This window comes from Panicum hallii, chromosome 4 (genome assembly GCF_002211085.1).
Source record: "Panicum hallii strain FIL2 chromosome 4, PHallii_v3.1, whole genome shotgun sequence".
NCBI classification, from domain to species: domain Eukaryota; kingdom Viridiplantae; phylum Streptophyta; class Magnoliopsida; order Poales; family Poaceae; genus Panicum; species Panicum hallii.
This window is the reverse complement of record NC_038045.1, coordinates 37,999,695-38,019,832: the sequence shown is the minus strand read 5'-3', so window position 1 is coordinate 38,019,832 and position 20,138 is coordinate 37,999,695. Positions and strand designations below refer to the sequence as shown.

The following is a 20,138-nucleotide window of genomic DNA, read 5'->3' as shown; positions in this document are numbered from 1 at the left end:
CACTGCAGGCTTATCGAGTACTTTCGAAGCAGTCTTCGACTTCTTCCTGACGATTCGTCCTGAAGTCCTTCTTTGAGTACTTGCTTAGCTGCATCGAAGCTATGAGGTGCTCATGCCCTGAATTTTATTTCTGATATGGCGTGCGATTGCAAAATCGCACTCCATATGGAGTAGCCCCCGAGCCTTAGGTTGAATCGGAGAATCAGGCTGGGGATCCCGCTTGTCAGTAGTCTTCCTTACCCTTCAAAGAAATTTGAAAAATAAGTAGTCGATGCCACGTACCCCGCAGCCCCCGAGCCTTGAATCCAAATCCCACAAAGTTTGGAGATAAGGGTCCAAAAATCGTGGCATACAGGCTAAACAATGACACGTTAACGAGGAAAACAAAGGGACGGTACAAATGATGTAACTAGACCAAAGATTCGAAAAACCCCTTTTTCCGGGCTTATTAGCCCTGAAAAAATGATTAATCAAATATGCCATCTAATCAAATCACCAAATGACCCCTCATCTTCGGATTAGTCCATGAAACGGCGCTTGACCTTCAGAACAGTAATTTTCCCCCACTCCGCTGGTTATTTAACCCCGCGATAACTGGAGGGAAAAACCACGCTTTCAATCTGCATTCCATCGAGAACCACCAAATTCCCCAATCCAAACCAAGCGCCGCCGCCTTCCCCCAAGAAGAGCTCCCACCCCGACCTCACCGCCCCTCTCCCCGCAGCCCCCGAGCATCTCGTGGCCGGCGCATCGGAGATGACGTCCAAGAAGTCGGAGATCGAGGGAGTGAAGAAGGATGCGGAACCAACAACCGCGGAGTGGACACACAGTAAGTGCTCCCTCAACAATCTGAAAAAACTTGTTTCCGAGGGGTTGCTGCAAGAGAAAAATCTCGTCAACTGGCGCCCCTCTTTCCGTGAACCGTTCCCCATGGAGAATGTCGACGAAATCGTCACATTCTACCATTTTGCCGAACGGGGATTGGCCCTCCCCACTTGTTCTTTCTTCCGCGGCCTTCTTTACTACTACGGGCTTGAGCTCCATCACCTCAACCCGAATTCCATCTGCCACATCTCCATTTTCATCCACTTTTGTGAAGCATTTCTCGGAATTGAGCCCCACTGGGATCTATTCTGCTTCCTTTTCCGCTTGAAACCCCAACCGACCACGAAAAAACTCGCTGTGGTAGGGGGCGCCGGCATCCAACTGCGACAGCAGGCCGGCGAAAAATACCTTGCATATAAATTCCCCTCCAACCTTCCTGGGTGGAAATCCCTCTGGTTCTACATCAAGAACCATGCGCCCCCCCTGCCGACGAAGTCGAGCAAACCGCCCGTGGTGAGGGGGGAATGGAACCTTGAACCCTCCGGTATGGAAATGATCCAAGTCAAGGAGCTGCTGGAGGCCATCGACGCACTGAAGAGGGAGGGGGTGACCGGCGCCTCCGTCATGTTCTCCTTTTACAAGCGCCGCGTCCAACCCATCCAACAGAGATGTTGCCTGGGCTTCGAGTACACCGGCCCTGCTGACCCTTCTCGCATGTGCACAGAAGAGGTGCCAGATGAGGTCGCGCTCCAGCGGGTTCAGCGGGTGCTGCTGGACGTGAACGCCGTGCCGTACGTGCCCACCCTGTACTCCGCGCAACATCCGCCCCCGCCGGTAAGTGCTCGACTCCTTGTTGCCGAAGAAATCGACTACTGCGCCGATACTGAACTGAGGGACTTTCCGCAGGGACACTCGGAACTGTACTGCAGCTACCCGCCGCAGCCGGACCTCCCCCGAGCGTATCACCTCCTTCCTTCTGCAGTTACGGCGGCCAAGAGAGCTCGCCTTGCTGCGATCCAGAACCGCAACGATGCCACCGAACGCGGGGTCTCGCCAGCGGGGGAAGAAGCCGAGGGAGGCCCGCGCCCTGTTGCCGCCGTTGCCACCAAGGCGGCTCGCCATGCTGCAGTTCAAGGCAGCAGCGAGTCTACCGGGTGCGTGGGCTCGCAGGCGAGTGAAGGGACCGTGGAGGAACCGCACGGGGACAACTCCTCCGATCAGAGCGTGGAGTTGACCAACGCTCTGCCACCGGTGCCGAAGGGCCAGCGCCAGGTGCGCAAACGCAAGGCTCAAGAAGTCGAGTCCTCCAGGTACGGAATTACTGTGTTGGCCAATTCCAAAGTTTCCATGGTGCTGAGAACTGACAGCGTCCCCTTGCAGCCTCCCTGCACCGCCGCCCGGGACGGAGCCCGAAGGGGTGGAGGCGGGCCCTTCTGCCGCCACGACGGTGACCATCGCCGTGTCGGGGACCCCTCCATCGGCCGATCAGACCCCTCCGTCCGCGGCGGGCGTCCCCCGTCGGGCCTGGCGAGTGAAGAAGGCTGCTAAGAAGAAGTCGACACTGTGAGTTTTGCTTCGATCGCTTGAAAAGCTTGGCCGCGCCTGCGTGAATAACCATGTTGTCGATGTCGCCAGGGCTGCAAGTGCGGTGCGACTCCAGCTGGAACCAGGCAGGGCTGCGGCGCCTGCCTCAGCTGCAGCAGCCCCCGAGCCCTCGGCGCCTGGGGGACCTGTACTCGCAGAGGCGGCCCCTGAAGCGGATGCGGGGCTCCCCGACTTGCCGCCTCCCGAGTCCCAACAAGGTGGGGCCGGGCCCGGTGGCGATGAACAAGTCGTGGCCCCGGAAGCGGATGCGGGGCTCCCCGACTCGCCGCCTCCCGGGTCCAAGCGAGAGGGAGCCGGGCCCAGTGGCGGGGAACAAGTCGTGGCCCCTGGTGCCGCTCCTACCAGTGGTACAGGTACGCGCTTACCCGCCCGCGGCTTGATGTCAGGGTCCGAGGGCAATATGGTGACTACTTTGGATGCTTGCAGGTGTCCAACCGCCGCCGACCGGGGATGCCGCCGGGCCCTCGGAGAGTCCCCGTGAGGTGCTGAGGACCGGGCCAGGGTACCAGCACATCATCACCACCGACCTGGTGGATGATCTTCTGCTAACGGCCAAGAACCTGGAGACCTTCAAGAGCACCTTCAAGGAGTTATACAACTTCTCCATGGTAGTACTCGCGTAAAGTTCCGGGTGTGTGCATTGGTGAGTTGTTTAGTACTCATTCTCCTCCTTTGGCGCAGCATGTGATTACCAAATCCCAGAAGAAGTCGGAGAAACTCCGCGCGGTTGTGAGCGACGCGCGGGAGTTAGGTGCCCTGCACAAGCGCATCTCCGAGGAGAAGACGAAGAACTGCTATCTGCAGCGCGAGCTGGACATGCTGAAGCAGGAAAGGACTCGAGAGACCTGGCTGCTCAAGAATGACCTGAAGAACCTTGAAGCGGCCAACTCCGAGCTCCACCAACGGGTCAAGGAGCAACAAGCAGAGTACCAGGAGCAGCTCAAGGCGGAAAAGAAGGCGCACCAAGGTAGGCCCCCGCTTCCCTCGAGTACTTTTCCTTAGTGATTTCACTTGCTTGCTGAAACATCTTCACCACAGAGCTTAGGAAAGTAATAAAACACAAAGAGGAGCTGCTTACTGACGTGAAGAATATGCTGTATCGTCGTACAGATGAAGTCGAAAAGCTGCAGAAGGTGATCGACGACACTGAACGGCAGTTCGTCGACTGCCTTCAGCAAGTCAAAGCGCTGGGCGAGAGGGACGGGCAGCGGCGCAAGGAGCTGGAGGATCTCCAGGGAGCCGCCCAGGAACTGGTGGACATGGTGGACCCGCCCGAAGAAGGCGAGGCCGGCCCGCGGCCCCTGCTGGGACGGCTCCGTGAGGCCCCGAAAAAGATGCTCAAGTTCTTATCCGAAGCTCCAGTCGCTTGCGTAAGCAACGCCCTTGCGTACGTCAAGTCCTTCGTGCCGACCGCGCAGCTGAGCATCTTCGCGCAAGGGATGGCGGCGGACTGCTCGGACGAGCGGTTCGAGGAGTACCTTTGACTCGGAGAGGACCTCGCTGACGAAGTAGACGGGCCTCTGCACTCCAAACGCATGGCCTTCTTCGCCTCGCTCGACTACAATAGCGCTGCTGACAACATGGGTTGTTGCCGCAATGTAGAGTAGTAGGTCCTCTTCTGGTAGCGGAGCGGTGAGGATCGGAGGCGACTGGAGATGAATTTTCAGGTCTTGTAGGGCTCACTCGGCCTCCTCCGTCCATTGGAATCTGTCTTGGCGTTTTAGGAGCTTGAAGAAAGGTAGTCCTCTCTCCCCGAGTCGGGAGATGAACCTGTTCAAGGCCGCCATACAACCTGTCAGCTTCTGCACATCCTTGACTGTGGCCGGAGCCTCCATATCAGTGATGGCCGTGATCTTTACAGGGTTGGCTTCGATGCCCCGGTTGCTGACAATGAACCCGAGCAGTTTCCCTGAAGGTACTCCAAAAACGCATTTGGTGGGATTGAGTTTCCACCGATATCTGCGTAGACTGCTAAAAGTTTCTTCCAGATCTGTGATCAAGTTATCGGACTCCCTGGTCTTGATGACCACGTCGTCCACGTAGGCCTCGACGTTCCGGTGCAACTGATCCGCGAAACACATCTGGATCGCGCGTTGGTAAGTTGCTCCCGCATTCTTCAACCCGAAGGACATTGTTTTGTAAGCGTAGGTCCCGTACGGGGTGATGAAGGCAGTCTTGATTTGGTCCTCCTCCTTAAGCGCGATCTGGTGATAGCCTGAGTAACAATCGAGGAAACAAAGAAGGACGCAGCCGGCTGTTGAGTCGACAACTTGGTCAATACGCGGCAGCCCAAAATGATCTTTTGGGCAATGCTTGTTGAGATCAGTGTAGTCGACACACATTCTCCATTCATTATTTTTTTTCTTTACAAGAACGGGATTCGCTACCCACTCTGGATGGATTACTTCTTTAATGAATCCAGCCGCGAGAAGTTTAGCGATCTCTCGTTTGATGGCCTCACGCTTGTCGTGGGCAAACCTCCGGAGGCGTTGCTTTTTGGGCGTGGCCTTCGGGTCTACATTCAAAGCATGCTCAATCAACTCCCTGGGCACCCCTGGCATGTCCGCAGGTTTCCATGCGAATATGTCTCGGTTAGCCTGAAGAAAGCTGACGAGCGCGAGTTCCTATTTGTCGCCTAAGCCCGCGCCAATGACGGCGGTCTTAGACGGATCTCCCTCCTGGAGTTGGATCGACTTGAGGGCCACGCCATCAGTCGACTGGATGCTCGACTTGCTGGCCTTCTTGGAGGGAATTTCCAGCCCAGACTGGGAAAGCTGCTGCGCGGCCGCGAGTACTTCTCCCGAAGCATCTGGCACACGAGTAGTCGAAGCATATTGGATCGCCTCCTGGTTGCAGTCATATGACTTCTTCAAGTCGCCACGGAGGGTGAGAACTCCACCGAGCCCTGGCATCTTAAGAAGCAGATAAACATAGTGCGGCACTGCCATGAACTTAGCTAGTGCCGGACGACCCAATATTGCATGGTAAGAGGAATCAAAAGTAGCCACCTCAAACTTGATAAACTCGGTACGATAATTCTCCCGCGTGCCAAAGGTGACTGGGAGGACTACCGTGCCAAGCGGGTGCGCCGCATTACCTGGGACGATCCCGTAGAAGGGAGACTTGCTGGGCACCAGCATATCCTTGAAATCCAGGCCCATCTTCTTCAAAGTACTGACGAAGATGAGATTGAGCCCGCTTCCGCCATCGATGAGGACCTTGGTGAGCTTGACCTCCGCCACCACGGGATCCAGAACCAATGGGAACTTACCGGGATCCGAGAAGCTCGTCCATTGATCGTCGCGAGAGAACGAGATGGGGACCTCCGACCAACGGAGCGGCCGTGGTACCGCCGGCTCGACGGACAAGATTTCACGAAGAAGCAGCTTCTGGTCCCTCCTGGAACCGAAATCCTCATCACCGCCGAAGATAACGTTGACGACCTTCGAGGCATCCTGAAACTTCGGATTACGCCCCTGGTCGTCGTGATCATCATCCTCGGGTTCTTTGTCGGCAGGCTTCTTATTCTTCTTTCCACCACCGGTGTTACTGAACGTCCTCCGAAGGTGGTAGCAGTCAATGGTGGCGTGGCTAGCGCCCGGATGCCATGGGCACTTCTTCTGCAGGAGCTTCTCGAACTCCTCCTGCGTCGTCGACTTCTTGCCCCGCGAAGGACGATCGATAGCCGCGATAACATTATCTGGCTTTCGTTTTCGGAGTGAACCCGAAAAGTCCCGCTGGCTTGTGTCGTTGCGGTTGTCGTTTGAGCGCCGCAAATTATTATCTTGACGCCGCGGGAACCGCTCCCGCATCTTCTCCTCTTTTTCGGACCAATCGTGCATCATGTCACGAAGGCCCGCAACAGTCTTTGGCCTGTTCCGCCCGAAATCCCTGTAGATGCTGGGGTCGGTGATGCCGTTGTAGAAATAGTCGATGATGTCTTCTTCCGAGATGTTCGCGATAGTGGTGCGGACGTCGAAGAAGCGACGCGTGTAGGATCGCAGGAGCTCATTGCGTTCTTGCTTGCACTGGGCAAGATCATGTCGAGTTCCTGCACGAGCGATCGCTCCCTGGAAATTGTCGATGAAGACTTTCTTAAGCCGTTCCCAGGAGTCGATTGTGTTGCTGCCGAGGCTCTCCAGCCAAGTGAGCGGCGCAGGGTCCAAAGCCATCGGGAAGTAGACGACTTTGGTGATGTTTGAACCCCCTGCGACGTCAATGGCCGTAGAGTAGCAACGAAGCCACTGCTGGGGAGCCTGCTTGCCGTCGTACTTGGTGATGCCGATCGGCTTGAAGCCCTCCGGGTATTGTAGCTGCTGAAACGAGCGGAAAAAGCAGGAAATCGATCGCTACAATCAGTACCTTCATTCTCGACTTCTTCACGGGTCTTGCGCCTGGAAGAAATCACGGTGCGCGCATCGCGGCCTTCATTGATGTGTTGACGCAGATCCTCCAGAGGGAGTCGATGATGGGCTTGTCGTGGCTGACCCCCTTGCGGTGGCTGCTGCCTCCCGCCAGGGGTCTGGCTCCCGCAAGCGTTGTCGTTGCTGGGTTGACGTCGAGGACAGCCGCCGGCCGCTCGGCTGTGGTTCTGACTTCGACTTTCACCCGCACGCTCCTCCCTGATGGTAGGCGCCGGGTTGTGTTGATCCAACTGGATCCAAGCCCTCTGTGCGTACAAGAGTGCTTGACGTACCTCCGGGTCATGGCTGCGCTCGAGGATAGCCGTAACCCTGGCGATGTTGGCCACCGGAGTCCGAAACCCCCATTCGCTGACGGCGGCGAACTCAGGATCGAGCTCACGATGCATAGATCTCCTACGCTCGTTGGCCCTCCTCCGCCGGATTGTGCGGGCCCTGTTTCTGGCCCTCCGCGCTTCACGATCGGCGTCGTTTTCGTCGCCGACGTTGGCTGTGATCTCATCCTCGGAGATCGCTTCAAAGTTGTCGATGGGAAAATCCCCATCGTCCTCGCCTTCTTCGGCCATCAGCACCTGGCGGGATGAAAGCTCATGAGAACTTTCGTCGACTAGTTCGGTCGACCCCTCAGCCTCGGTGGCCAACGGCCTGCCTTCTTGAAAAGGCAAGGGCTCGAGGTTTGCCACGAGTCAGCCCTCTGCCTCGAGTAGTTTGGGGGGCGTCATGCCCCTCCAGTACACCACGTGCCCCTCCGGCAGGGGGGTGACCACCAGATCACCGGTACCGGGACAACCCGAAGCCCCCCGACACGCGGTGGCCTCAAGCTTTTCGGTCTGGAGTAACACGTCCAGGTCCTTCTCAGACATGGAGAAGGACCCAGAGTCGTGAGCCTCCCGAAGGTTAGTGGCCAAATCGCACAAACCGAGTTGATATCGGCTGTGCTGGTCCCTAGATTGGAACGAATCCAAACCAGGGGGAGTTGACACAATACCAGAAGAAGTCGAAGCTGGATCGGACTCCAACTCGATCTGTGCTGCGGAAGCGTGGAGCAGCAAGTTGTCGAGCCCGTCGACGAACTTGTCAAGGTTGCTGCGGAGATCCGCAGCGGAGGTTTTTGGCTTCATGTCGACGAGGAATCGCCGGAAACTGCCCGCACCATCTGCGATGCAGACCCATGAACCAAAAACGAACGTCGTGCCCTGAGAGGGAACTGATCTGATGAATCCGAACGATGCCATCGAGCTCGCCGGTGGATCTTCGACGTGCACCCCTACCTGGCGCGCCAGCTGTCGGTGTTTAACCGGCTGCCCACCGTGGGATATACCCAAGGTGGTAAGTTTTGGGTGAGGAGACGCCGAGATCAGGAACTCGAAGGTGCAAGGAACACAAGACTTAGACAGGTTCGGGCCGCACGGAGCGTAACACCCTACGTCCTGTATGGCTTGTATTGCCTTCTGTATAGAATGACCTAATGATCTTCTGTTTTTAGGGGGGTCCCTGACCTCCCTTATATATCCGAGAGGCCAGGGTTACAAAGATGCTAACCAACCCCCTCCGAGGGATCACACCCAAACTGATCTCGAGTAGATCCTCTCCGTGTTGGTTAACTCTATCTCCTATTTAAACGGGATAAACAAGAGATAAACAAAACAAATAAGAGACAAGACGGGCTTAATCTCTTAAACTTCGTAACGTGCCCAGCCCGGTGGCCCCGGGTCTGACAGATGGTGCCTTTGGTTGGGGTGGAGAGGCCTTGTACGGGCGGGTCGACGGGAGGCCGAGCGGCGGCGGAGCTGGAAGCTCACCGGCGCTGTGGGGAATGTCGCTCGGGTGCAAGAAAACGAAATTGGGTGGGTTGATGAGCTGCAGACGGCCATGGTGGTGCCCTAGGAGCACTCGATCGGGGTCCGGGGGTGGTGTGGGTGTCGGTCGACGGTGGTCAGGAGGCGCGGCGGAGGTCCGGTGGGAGCGGTAGTCGGAGCAAGAGAAATTGAGCGAAAATGTGTGTGTGCAACGCAAGAACGAGTGTGCTAGGGGCTCCAGGATGTGCTCGGGATCAAGAACAAGACGGGGCCGAGCTGAAGCAGGAGCTGGCACATCGGCGGCGCGCGTGGCGACCGCGGCGCAGCTCGGGCAGAGGCAGTGCGACGTGGGGAACGCAGGGGCGAGACAGCACAAGGTCGGGAGGGCGGCGGCAAGGCCTGGGAGTGACGCGTGGGATCGCCGGGAAGCAGGAGGTGGCGCCGGGCAGACAGTGGGCGACGTGGCGAGGCAAGAAGAAGCCCGCGCGAGGCCGGGGAGCGGCGGGGCAGGTGCTGGGGCGGCACGTGGCCTGCCTCAGGGTGGCTCTGGAGCGGGGAAGTGCACGGCACATGGCCGGCAGAGCAACGGCGGCGCGCGGCAGAGAAACAGAGGAGAGGGGGAGAGAGGTAGACGAAGGAGGACTGGATTGCTATTTCCAGAAAGGGCAGGGACCCTACTGTAATGCCCAAATAACTTTCAAACCAGAGCTCAAATGAAGATGGGTCCAAAAGCGAAAAATGTAAGGTTTTTCAAAATGTACAACTTTGCTTTAAGGTTCATCCACAGAAGAGCTAAGGATTTGGAGTTAGTATAAAACTTAGCAAAGTTTCCAAACTTTATACAAATCCTATTTAAAAACTACACTACATATACATCCAATGTGTAGTTTCATCTATATTTACAATTTAAACACAAGTTTTTGACTTTTGCCAAAACAACCTTTATGTATTTGAATTCCTCTTCCCATTCTTATCTATTTAACACTAAGGACCTTTATTAGTTTATAATTATATAAAACCAACCTTTTTTCTTAGCATTTAAATTTTTAAACATACTTTCACCATATTTTGCCCATAACATCATACTAAAATTGAGGGTGTGATAATACTAATTACCTGAGTGTCACATGATGTTTACTGTATATGCGCTACATCTCACTTCTGTTGGAAAACAACAACTTTATTTAACATAATGCACAAAAATTTAGCTAAATTAGCAGAAGATTTATTTTACTTCCTAATCTAAACTCACCAACACACGATGAATGGCTATCCTTTGCCTTCCTCCTCTTGCTGTCGCGCAAGTTTTTAATTAAATTGAAACTACAAATGACATAAATTTCTTGAATCCTTTCTGCCACTCATCTGTTTATTCTGCAGGCGCATCCAAGACCTATAATCATGCAACGACATGCTTCCAAATCTTTTTTCAATGAAAGTGACACGAATTAAAGTGATCTATGGCCTACATGTATGACAAAGAAAAAGGCACATAATTAAATTAATCTGTAATAGAAACAGATAACTAGAATGGGCTTCGTCCAGCAAAACAAAAAAAAAGAATTTTATGCAAAATTACTATGAAATCTTCACTGCAGAGGGGCCTAAGAGACAACATCGAGTCCTCTGACTTTTTGGCCATCGGACAAGCAGTTAAAAAATTATATGTATAAATTTCCAATTAGATGTTCTCTTTAACCAGGGCCCTTTGCCGGAACTTTTGTTTGGTCATCTTTACCCTATTGTACTACATCTCAATTCTTTAAAAAAAGCAACTTATTTAACACAAAGCACACAAATAGTCCTAGTAGGTTTGCAGCAGATTTAATTTACTTCCTAATCTAAACTCACCTACACACGACGAACAACGTCTATTCTTTGCCTTTCTCCTGCTGCCGCTCAAGCTATAATGTTTAACGAAAACTGCAAACGACAGAGAAAAGCAGCATATTTAATTTACAATACCTAATCTAAACTCACCTGCAGGTAGTATGTCCGTCGTCGATCTACTGCGGGGCAAATTGATCAGCTGCATTCGCAAAGGCACACCGGCAAGGCGCCCGCCGGCCGGCCAGCCGCACTAGCTGCTTTGCTCACGATGGCGCGTTGCCTAGTCTCCCCTCCTCCGTCTGCCGCCCGTCTCGACCACGGCGCCACTGCAGTATACTAGATCAATATCGTGAAATCGAACAAGTCCCGATCAATCTATTCTTTTCTTTGCAGGCCCAGGTGCTGGTTATTTGGGTCCACCTACATATTGAGCCAGCGAAATATATCTTGTTGCAATACAATGATTTATTGCCACAAATTAAATTAGCATATACCAAAAAGTATAATCGGTAGCAATAGCATCATCTTCATGCAACCACTAAATTTTTTGTTGCAATATAGATAAATGTATTGCAATGCACGTGAGGATTTAATGCAATGCAACAAATTCGTAGCAATATCATTTACTACTCGCAACCACTTTGAATTTGGTGGCAATAACCCTTACATATTGCAACAAAAATAAAAACTATAACAACGGATAATAAATGTTGCAAAATTATCAGCTACTCACAACCATATTTCAAATGGTTGCAATTGCATCAATCATTTGCAACGGAATTACAAAATGGTTGCAATAACACATATCTAATGTAATATATTTTGTGTTGTTGCAATGTGCTCCGTGGCATTAGCCCTAAAATCTAGTAGTGAGTTGTCTGATCATATTTTTTAGAATCTCCTTCCTGTCAAATGACTGGAATACAGTGACCCAAGCACAGCAAGAGAAGTAGCTTGGGATATCTTCCTTGCTTTCGTAGGTCTTCCTTGCCAGAGTAGTCTTGCCTAAACCACCCATACCAACAACACAGATTACCTTAGTAGGACCATCGTCAGAGCTGACATCTATCAGCCTAAGCAACTCCTTTTTAGGAGTGGCAAAGCCCACGAGTCCTGATTCATCTATGTTGTTAGCTGTTTGGTTGCGAATGTCTTCCGTGTAGGAATCCCTCTCAACTGCACTGCTAGAGGAAATGGGCTTCATTAGGCTGTACCGTGTGTTCCTGCTGCTCACTTCTTCAACTCTTGATTTGAGGTTGCGAATCTGGACAGCAATCCGATGGCGATCACCAAGCTTCAGCAGTTGGCCAGACAGGCTTTGGCTCTTTACATGAACTTTAAACTCATCTAGACAATCTTCAATGTCATACGATAGATCTTGTACTTGCTCGGCCCATACCTTTAGGGGGTGTTTGGCAGGGCTCTGCTCCGTCCCGGAGATGCTCTGCTCCAGAACTCCATAGTGGAGCAACTCTGCTCCAGAGTTTTTGTGGTGTTTGGCAAGATTGGTGTCCACAACTCCAGAAAATAGGTTTTTGAGTGTCGAAAGACATTCTTACCTCTGTTTATTGAATGTATGTTTGTTGAGCATAATGAAGCATATGTAATTGTTTTTGCCGTTAATTCATGAAAGGAAATTAAAATATTCGCCCAAGTTACTGAGAAATGAGTCATTGTACTCATCAAAATTACTAAAATATTACAAGGCCATTATCTTCATCTAACCATTATTAGATTCTAATTCCAAGCTAGAGAAAGAGATGTTGCTATTCTATCACGAAATCCATCCATGGTAAGAAAGCTTGCTTCAGTTGTTGAATCATCAGAGGCATGTGGTGACACTGCATACTTGTTGTACCTATCAGGGATTGTAGGCACAAAGTCAGGATCTCGATCAAAGTTAGCAAAATCCACATCACCACTTGAGTGCTCACGAATGAAATTGTGGAGGACCATAGTGGCAGCAACAATCTTTTTTTGTGTGTGCATGGCATATTTAGGCATTTTGTACAAGATTTGCCATTTCATCTTCCATAGTCCAAATGTCCGCTCAATAATGTTACGAACAGACGAGTGCACCCGATTGAACTTCTCTTTTGGACTATTAGGTTCCATACCTCTATGCCACTCGGGCAAATGATATCTTTCACCTTTGTATGGAGTCAAGTATCCCGGGCGGTTAGGATAGCCCGCATCTACAATATAGTACTTCCCTTCTGGAGCATGTGGAAAGTGATCTTCATCTACCTCAAATGCATGGTACAATACACTTGTGTCATGGTAAGACCCCGGTTGACCAGCAGCCACATAGGTGAAACGCAAATCAAAATCACAAACAGCAAGCACATTTTGAGTAGGAATGCCCGTCATTCCAATGTACCTGACTTGTTCATCAGGTGAAAGAGAGACACGAATATGAGTGCCATCAAGTGCACCAATGCAATCCTTGAAGTGTGGATATGCTCTTTTATCATTCCGAATCCTCTTGTGGACGGTGGGAAAATTAGGATTGGTTGGTCTCAAGTAGTGTTCAGCCATCGCCACCAGACAATCTAGCACCTCATGGAATTTTCTACTAATAGTTTCACCTGAGTGTTTGAACCTGTTTTGGCCCCTCCTATTGGAGTCACAACCGGAACAAATGAAGAGGAAAATTGCAAGCATCTCATAAGTATTCATATGTTTGGATGGTTGTAGCCCGTACCTCTCAACCAATACATCATGAAGATCAATGAATATTTCTTTGTTCATCCAAAACATTTTGTGACACTCTCCTGGTGTATTCATGGTCTCTTGTAACCATCCAATTCCAGTTTGAATTGATACTCTTGGTGGAGCCTTGTGCAAATACTAATCACAATAAATCTCAGCAAGTTTAGCACCTTTGCTGATTATGTCAAAAAATTGGTCACCATCATCACTAGAATTGTCACTCTCACTTTCTGACATCTGAAAATATAAGAAATTATTAAGTGATATAAGCTGAATTAATAGATAAGGGAACACATAGGCAACAATCTGGAAAAAGAACATGATACATGTTTAACAATCTAAAAAAACATGAATGTTTAACAATCTGAAAAAAAACATAGGAGCCCCACAATCTGGAAAAAACACATGACACAAGTCATACCATGAAATGGGAAAAAAATATAGGAGCCCCACAATCACTACTTTCTATACTTGCCCATATACTTCCTAGTAAGCCAGCTGAACCTAAGCTCATTAGAAGGAAACCTCATGAACATTTCTCTCTGTTCCTTTTTCACAAATAATTCAGATGCAATTAAATAATTCACAAATAATCGGCACCACAAGCAAGAACGTGGCCCATCACTTCATCAATAGAATATTTTCCTTCTTTCTTGGAAGCATAAGAGCTAGCTGAAGTAGCCATGGATGTCACTGCCTCTTGAATGAGTAGTGCAGTCCCTGTTTTCAGCTTCTTGCCTTTATCTTGGATAAACCTTGGTGCTCTTTTGCCATTTACATTGACAGGAGATGCATCGTCTTGTGTGTCTTCTTCATTGGTGCTATTTTGCCCAACATCAGCTGCATCCTCTTCTGTGTCTTCTTCATTGGTGCCATTTTGTCCTTCCTCAGCACTCGCCATATGCGGAGACCAATGATCTATACCAATACTAATGATGCTACCAAAACACACTTGGAGTTCCTCCTCATTTTGGAGTCCTTGTTTCCTGAATTTTCCACAACCTGGAATGTCCTGAAAGATGCAACAAAAAACCACATAAATACAACCTGAAATGTACACAAAGATGCAACATGTAAGCAACAGCTCAACACTTACCGCTCTAGCTTTCTTCCACCATTCATTGTCCATAACGATGGTGCCCTTTATAGGACACCAACCTGTTCCTGTTTGCCTCAACAACAATTTTTTCCATGCCCTGAAATCTTCTTTCAGCTTGTCCCATTTGTTTTTTATTTGCAGCTTGCTCACCTCAATACCGAGTCTATCTTTCATCCCTTTCTCAACTTCAGCATACCTAACCGAATTCAAATACGTGTTGGGATGATTCCCTCTACGAACTTGTTCAGCAAACAATTTGCAAAGTTCCCGAGTGTTCACAGCATTCCAATCAATTCAACCATCTAAAACAACTCAGAAATCATCAATTTCTATCCTCTAAAACATCCCCAATCCATTCAACACATCACAGTGTACAAATCAATAAAAGAGGGAAACTGAAGCGCCCCAACCCGAAGATCAAGGCTAAACCATGTATTAATTACCGAACAAAGTCTCCGGCATAATACATGTTACATCAAGTGGAGTCCAGAGTCATACAGAGCTTTATTCACAAGTACACGAGGAGTAATGCGACAACACAGAGCTACACAACTCAAAACATAGGATAGTGACTATCACGACGGCGTGGAGGACTAGCTCTTCATCCATCACGACTCCACTCGACCAGCTTGGGTGCGGACACGATCTACTCACAGTCTTCTGGAAACAAAGTCGGGATCCTCTGGAGAAAAATCAACAAGGGTTGAGTACAAGAGTACTCAGCAAGTTCCACCTCACCCTACGGGAGGGGAATGTCATGCATGACTCACATTAACCACAATGCATATGCAATGCAACTCATTGTACGCCCTTCTTCCCGACACAACCCACAGTAGGTAGCTCATTAGTTGTTAGGACCACACCGTAGCTTGTCCATTCCGTGGACACGAACCATTCGAATGGATTCTACACTCTGCAGAGGTCATACACTGTACCCACAAGCTCGACTGCCCGCCACGGACAATCGACATAGCCGACACCCAGCCGTGGTCACGCCCCAGCCCGGCCGCACAAACCCTCGGGCCCTGACCACAATAGTCTATACCCATGAAACATCCCCGCGACCGTCAGGCTAACCAGTGGGATTAGGCTAAGTCCGCCCATAACGGAACCTGTGGTCGTACTAAGGTAAGCTAGGTGAGATGTCAAAACAACTCGGTCCGTATGGTTCGCCAGGGCAGCAGCCATCCCTCAACACATCAACTCGAGCCTACCTCCACGGTAGCACTCACCTGCCAGTCTACCACCACGGTAGCGCCGGCTTCCAGCATACCTAGCTGCCCTAGCCTCAGCCAAATTCCTTCATAACCTAGCCTCAACTCTGGATATGCATAACTACTCATATGTAGGTATGAGCACACTCGATCACTCAAGTACGGTACATGTAATCGATCCTAAATCAGGCTACAACTAAACGTCCTCACATGGATGCAATCGCTCACGTAAGGGTCGATGAAACTTGCCTTCGCTTACGTATGCGTCATTGGCGGCGGCTTCCTGCTCGCGGTATGGGTCTTCTGGCTCCTTGGCAGGCTCCTCCTCGGTCACTCCGTGATCTACGGGCGGAAACGGCACAACCGGCAAAACAAACACAAGCAAGCTATAAAATAAGCTCAAATGGAAATGACAATAGGAGTTGATATGAAGGAGATATTAGGTTTATAGTTTTGGTTGGTACTTAAATAGAATGATTTGGGTTAGGTGCTCACGGCCTGGTGGATGTTTTGGCCTTTATTAGTATTGCGGAGTTAATGATCGGGGCTGCCTGCCATCTCACCTTAGCGTGCAACAGCTCGAGGAATAGGGTCCACTGTTGGGGCTTCGTCTCGTGAGTGAGCTGGGCTCGTGAGGAGTGGTTCAGCTAGCGGAGTGAAGCAGCTCGGTGTGCTTTGGCTGGTGATGGAGTTCGTCACGGCCTCGCTCCTTTTATAGGCGAGGGGAGTAGCAGTGGCGTCGCACGGGGACGGGCGACAGTGTGGGCTGCGGCAGCTCGCCGTCCACTCAAACAGTGACGGTGCTGAAGGCGCGAGCGTCGAGGCGGCAAAGCCGGCGAGGACGCTGCGGTGGCGTGGGCGAGGTGGGGACACGGAGGTGGGCGGCACGGCGCGGTGCCGGCGGCAGTGTGCGGTCCCGTCGTGGGGCCACGGAGGTGGGCGGCACGGCGCGGTGCCGGCGGCAGTGCGCGGTCCCGTCGTGGGGCCGGCGTGTCGCGCGTGCGCGGACGAGAGCGAGCGTGCGCGGCGGAAAAATATCTCGGTCGGCACTGTGCATGACGGTTTATTCCAAGGTCAATGGTGTGAGTACTTTGTGGTTTCCAGGGATGATGAAGTTATTGTGAAGGAAGTAGGCGCTGTTATGATTATCTGAGAATTAGGGCGTGGTGCGGTGACTTGAGAGGCTTCTGGTTACTTAGTGTACCGGGTCCTTTTGAATCACAACTTATATACTAAGTACTTAAGTTTAACTAGGAGGCTAACGCTTATAAAAACACTTACCTTATTGGAGCGGCAAAGTCCCGAAGGAACACGCGCCTTTAAGTGGCTAGTCCAGCACTAACCCTCCTAGCCCTACCACAACCTATCTACCTTGCTCATGGGTGGATGTCATGGCAAGGAGGGGCTCTATTTATAGGTCAAGGGAAGCCATGGTATTAGGACAAGTGTCCTCCTTCTAGAGAATTCCAAAATATCTTAACATTTTCAAAATTTTATTTATTACTATTTCTAGAGTCTTCCATGGAAAATATCTCCCCCCTTGCTTAGTGGAGAAGGATCCTTGAGAATATTTATTCTTGCTTAGGGGCTAAGGATCTAGAGAGTTGCCTTGAAAATATCTCACTATTGCTTAGTGGCTAAGGATCTAGAGAGTTGTCTTGAAAATATCTCACTATGGCTTAGTGGCTAAGGATCTAGAGAGTTGCCTTGAAAATATCTCGCTTTTGCTTAATGGAGAAGGTCTTAGAGAGTTGCCTTGCATCTTCTTCAAAGTGATGAAAATTGGGATGTTACAAACCTACCCCACTTAGGTTGAATCTCGTCCTCGAGATTCGGGTGGGTCCTGAAAAAGGTGGGGAAACTCGGCTCTCAGCGCTTCCTCTCTCTCCCATGTCGCTTCCGCTTCTGAGTGCCTGCTCCACTGGACTCGGCAAAGCTTGACGGTGGACGTCCTGGTCTTACGAGTCACAGTGTCCAAAATCTTAACGGGCACCTCTTGATACCTCAAGTCATCTTGCAGATCAATGGTGTCCTGTACCACTTGTTCTTCTGGCACTCTTAAACATTTTCTCAGCTGGGACACATGAAAGACATTGTGCACATCTGACATCTCCTCCGGCAATTGGATCTTATAAGCTACGGCTCCCACTTTCTTCAAGATCGGGAAAGGACCGATAAATCTTGGGGCCAGCTTCCCACGCACTTGGAATCTGCGCGTGCCACGGATTGGAGAGACTTTAAGGTACACATGATCTCCAACCTCAAAGCTGAGCTCACGCCTTCTCTTATCCGCATAGCTTTTCTTGCGCGATTGAGCTGCCTTCAAATTTGCTCTTATCTCGGCCACTTTGTCTTCTGCTGCTTCAATAAAATCCGGTCGCTCCACGATGCGATCCCCAACTTCAGACCACATCAGCGGAGTCCGACACTTCCTTCCATAGAGGGCTTCGAACGGCGACATTTTGAGGCTGGTTTGATAGCTATTATTATAGGAAAACTCGGCATATGGCAGACTATCTTCCCAGTCCTTACCATAAGTGAGGACACAAGCTCTCAGCATATCTTCTAGGATCTGGTTGATCCTCTCAGTTTGGCCATCTGTTTGAGGATGATAAGCCGAACTAAAATCCAACTTAGTGCCGAGTGCTTCATGCAGACTCCTCCAAAACCTTGAGGTGAACTGGGTCCCTCGATCTGAGACTATACGCTTGGGCACTCCATGTAACTTCACTATACGGTCGATGTACAGCTTAGCTAGTTTGTCACCTCCGTAAGTGGTGCGCACAGGTATGAAGTGGGCAACTTTTGTGAGGCGGTCAACCACTACCCAGACGGAATCATTACACTCTTGGTTCTGGGCAGGCCAATAATGAAGTCCATACCAACTTCATCCCATTTCCAAACTGGAATTGGCAACGGTTGGAGTAATCCACTAGGCTTCTGATGCTCAGCCTTTATCCGTCGACATACATCATAGTATGCCACAAACTTAGCTATATCGCCTTTCATTCCATTCCACCAGTACTTTTCCTTAAGGTCCAAGTACATTTTGGTGGCACCAGGGTGAATAGAGTAAGCTGAGTTGTGTGCCTCATCCAAAATGGTTTGACGGTAATGACCTTGCTTTGGCACACACAGCCGCTTCTTAAACCATAGAACTCCATCCTTATCCACCCTAAAATCCGAGGCCTTGTTTTCTCCGGTTTGGGCCTTGATCTCCATTAGCTTCTCATCATCCTTTTGAGCCTCTTTGATTTGGTCATCCAGGACTGGTCGAACACTAAGGTTGTAATTATAGGAATGGGGTACAACACTTAGGTTCAACTTCTCCATTTCCTCACGTAACCGTGGCTCCTGGGTAACCAAGTGGTGGCAATAAGCTTTTCTGCTTAAGGCATCTGCCACTACATTTGCTTTACCCGGATGATAATGAATCTCCAGATCATAATCCTTAATTAACTCCAACCATCTCCTTTGCCTGAGATTAAGGTCCGGTTGGGTGAAGATATACTTAAGGCTCTTATGATCCGTATAGATCTCACACTTATTCCCAATCAGATAGTGCCTCCAAATCTTCAGAGCATGCACTACCGCTGCTAACTCCAAATCATGAGTTGGATAGTTCTGCTCATGGGACCTTAATTGACGAGAGGCATAGGCTACAACTCTCCCTTCTTGCATAAGCACACAGCCTAAGCCTTGTCTGGAAGCATGACAGAAAATAACAAAGTCCTTGCGAATGTCAGGTAAGACCAACACGGGTGCGGTAGTTAGTCTTTCCTTTAGTTCATGGAAACTCCGCTCACAAGCTTCTGTCCAGACAAACTTCTTGTCCTTCTTGAGCAGCTCCGTCATTGGTCTGGCTATCTTAGAAAATCCTTCAATGAATCTCCGATAATAGCCAGCTAATCTAAGGAAACTTCGGATTTCTGAGACGGAGGTTGGCTGTTTCCACTCTGACACCGCAGTTACTTTCTCCGAGTCCACTGCTACTCCTTCAGCAGTCAGGACATGCCCAAGGAAGCTTACCTTCTGTAGCCAGAATTCACACTTACTGAACTTGGCATACAGTTGGTGGCTCCTAAGCTTGCCCAAACTACTCTAAGGTGCTGCTCGTGCTCTTCGGCACTCCGAGAGTAGACTAGTATGTCGTCGATAAAAACAATGACAAACTGGTCCAACTCCTCCATGAACACTTTATTCATGAGGTTCATGAAGTAAGCAGGAGCATTGGTTAAACCGAACGGCATTACCGTGAACTCGTATTGACCATAACGAGTCACAAAAGCCGTCTTAGGCACATCTTCTGGCCTAATCCTCAACTGGTAATAGCCTAACCTCAGGTCTATCTTGGAAAAGAACTTGGCTCCTTTCAGCTAATCAAACAGATCATCTATCCGAGGCAATGGGTACTTGTTCTTGATGGTGACCTCATTCAGGGCTCTATAATCCACACATAGCCTCATGCTTCCATCCTTCTTCTTGACAAAAAGGACAGGTGCTCCCCACGGCGATGAGCTAGGTCTTATATAACCTTTTTGCAAAAGCTCATCTAATTGCTTTTTCAACTCGGCTAGCTCTGGGGCTGCCATCCTATAGGGTCTCTTAGCAATAGGGGCTGTACCGGGGACTA

At 50.3% G+C, this 20,138-nt stretch overlaps 2 pseudogenes; both read right to left on the bottom strand.

Annotated features, from left to right (window-relative positions):
• Positions 1-13,018, bottom strand: part of LOC112890465 — a 45,115-nt pseudogene extending 32,097 nt beyond the window's left edge.
• A 632-nt stretch (positions 13,019-13,650) lies between these two features.
• Positions 13,651-19,755, bottom strand: LOC112890464 (annotated as a pseudogene).
• Between the last annotated feature and the right edge of the window lie 383 nt (positions 19,756-20,138).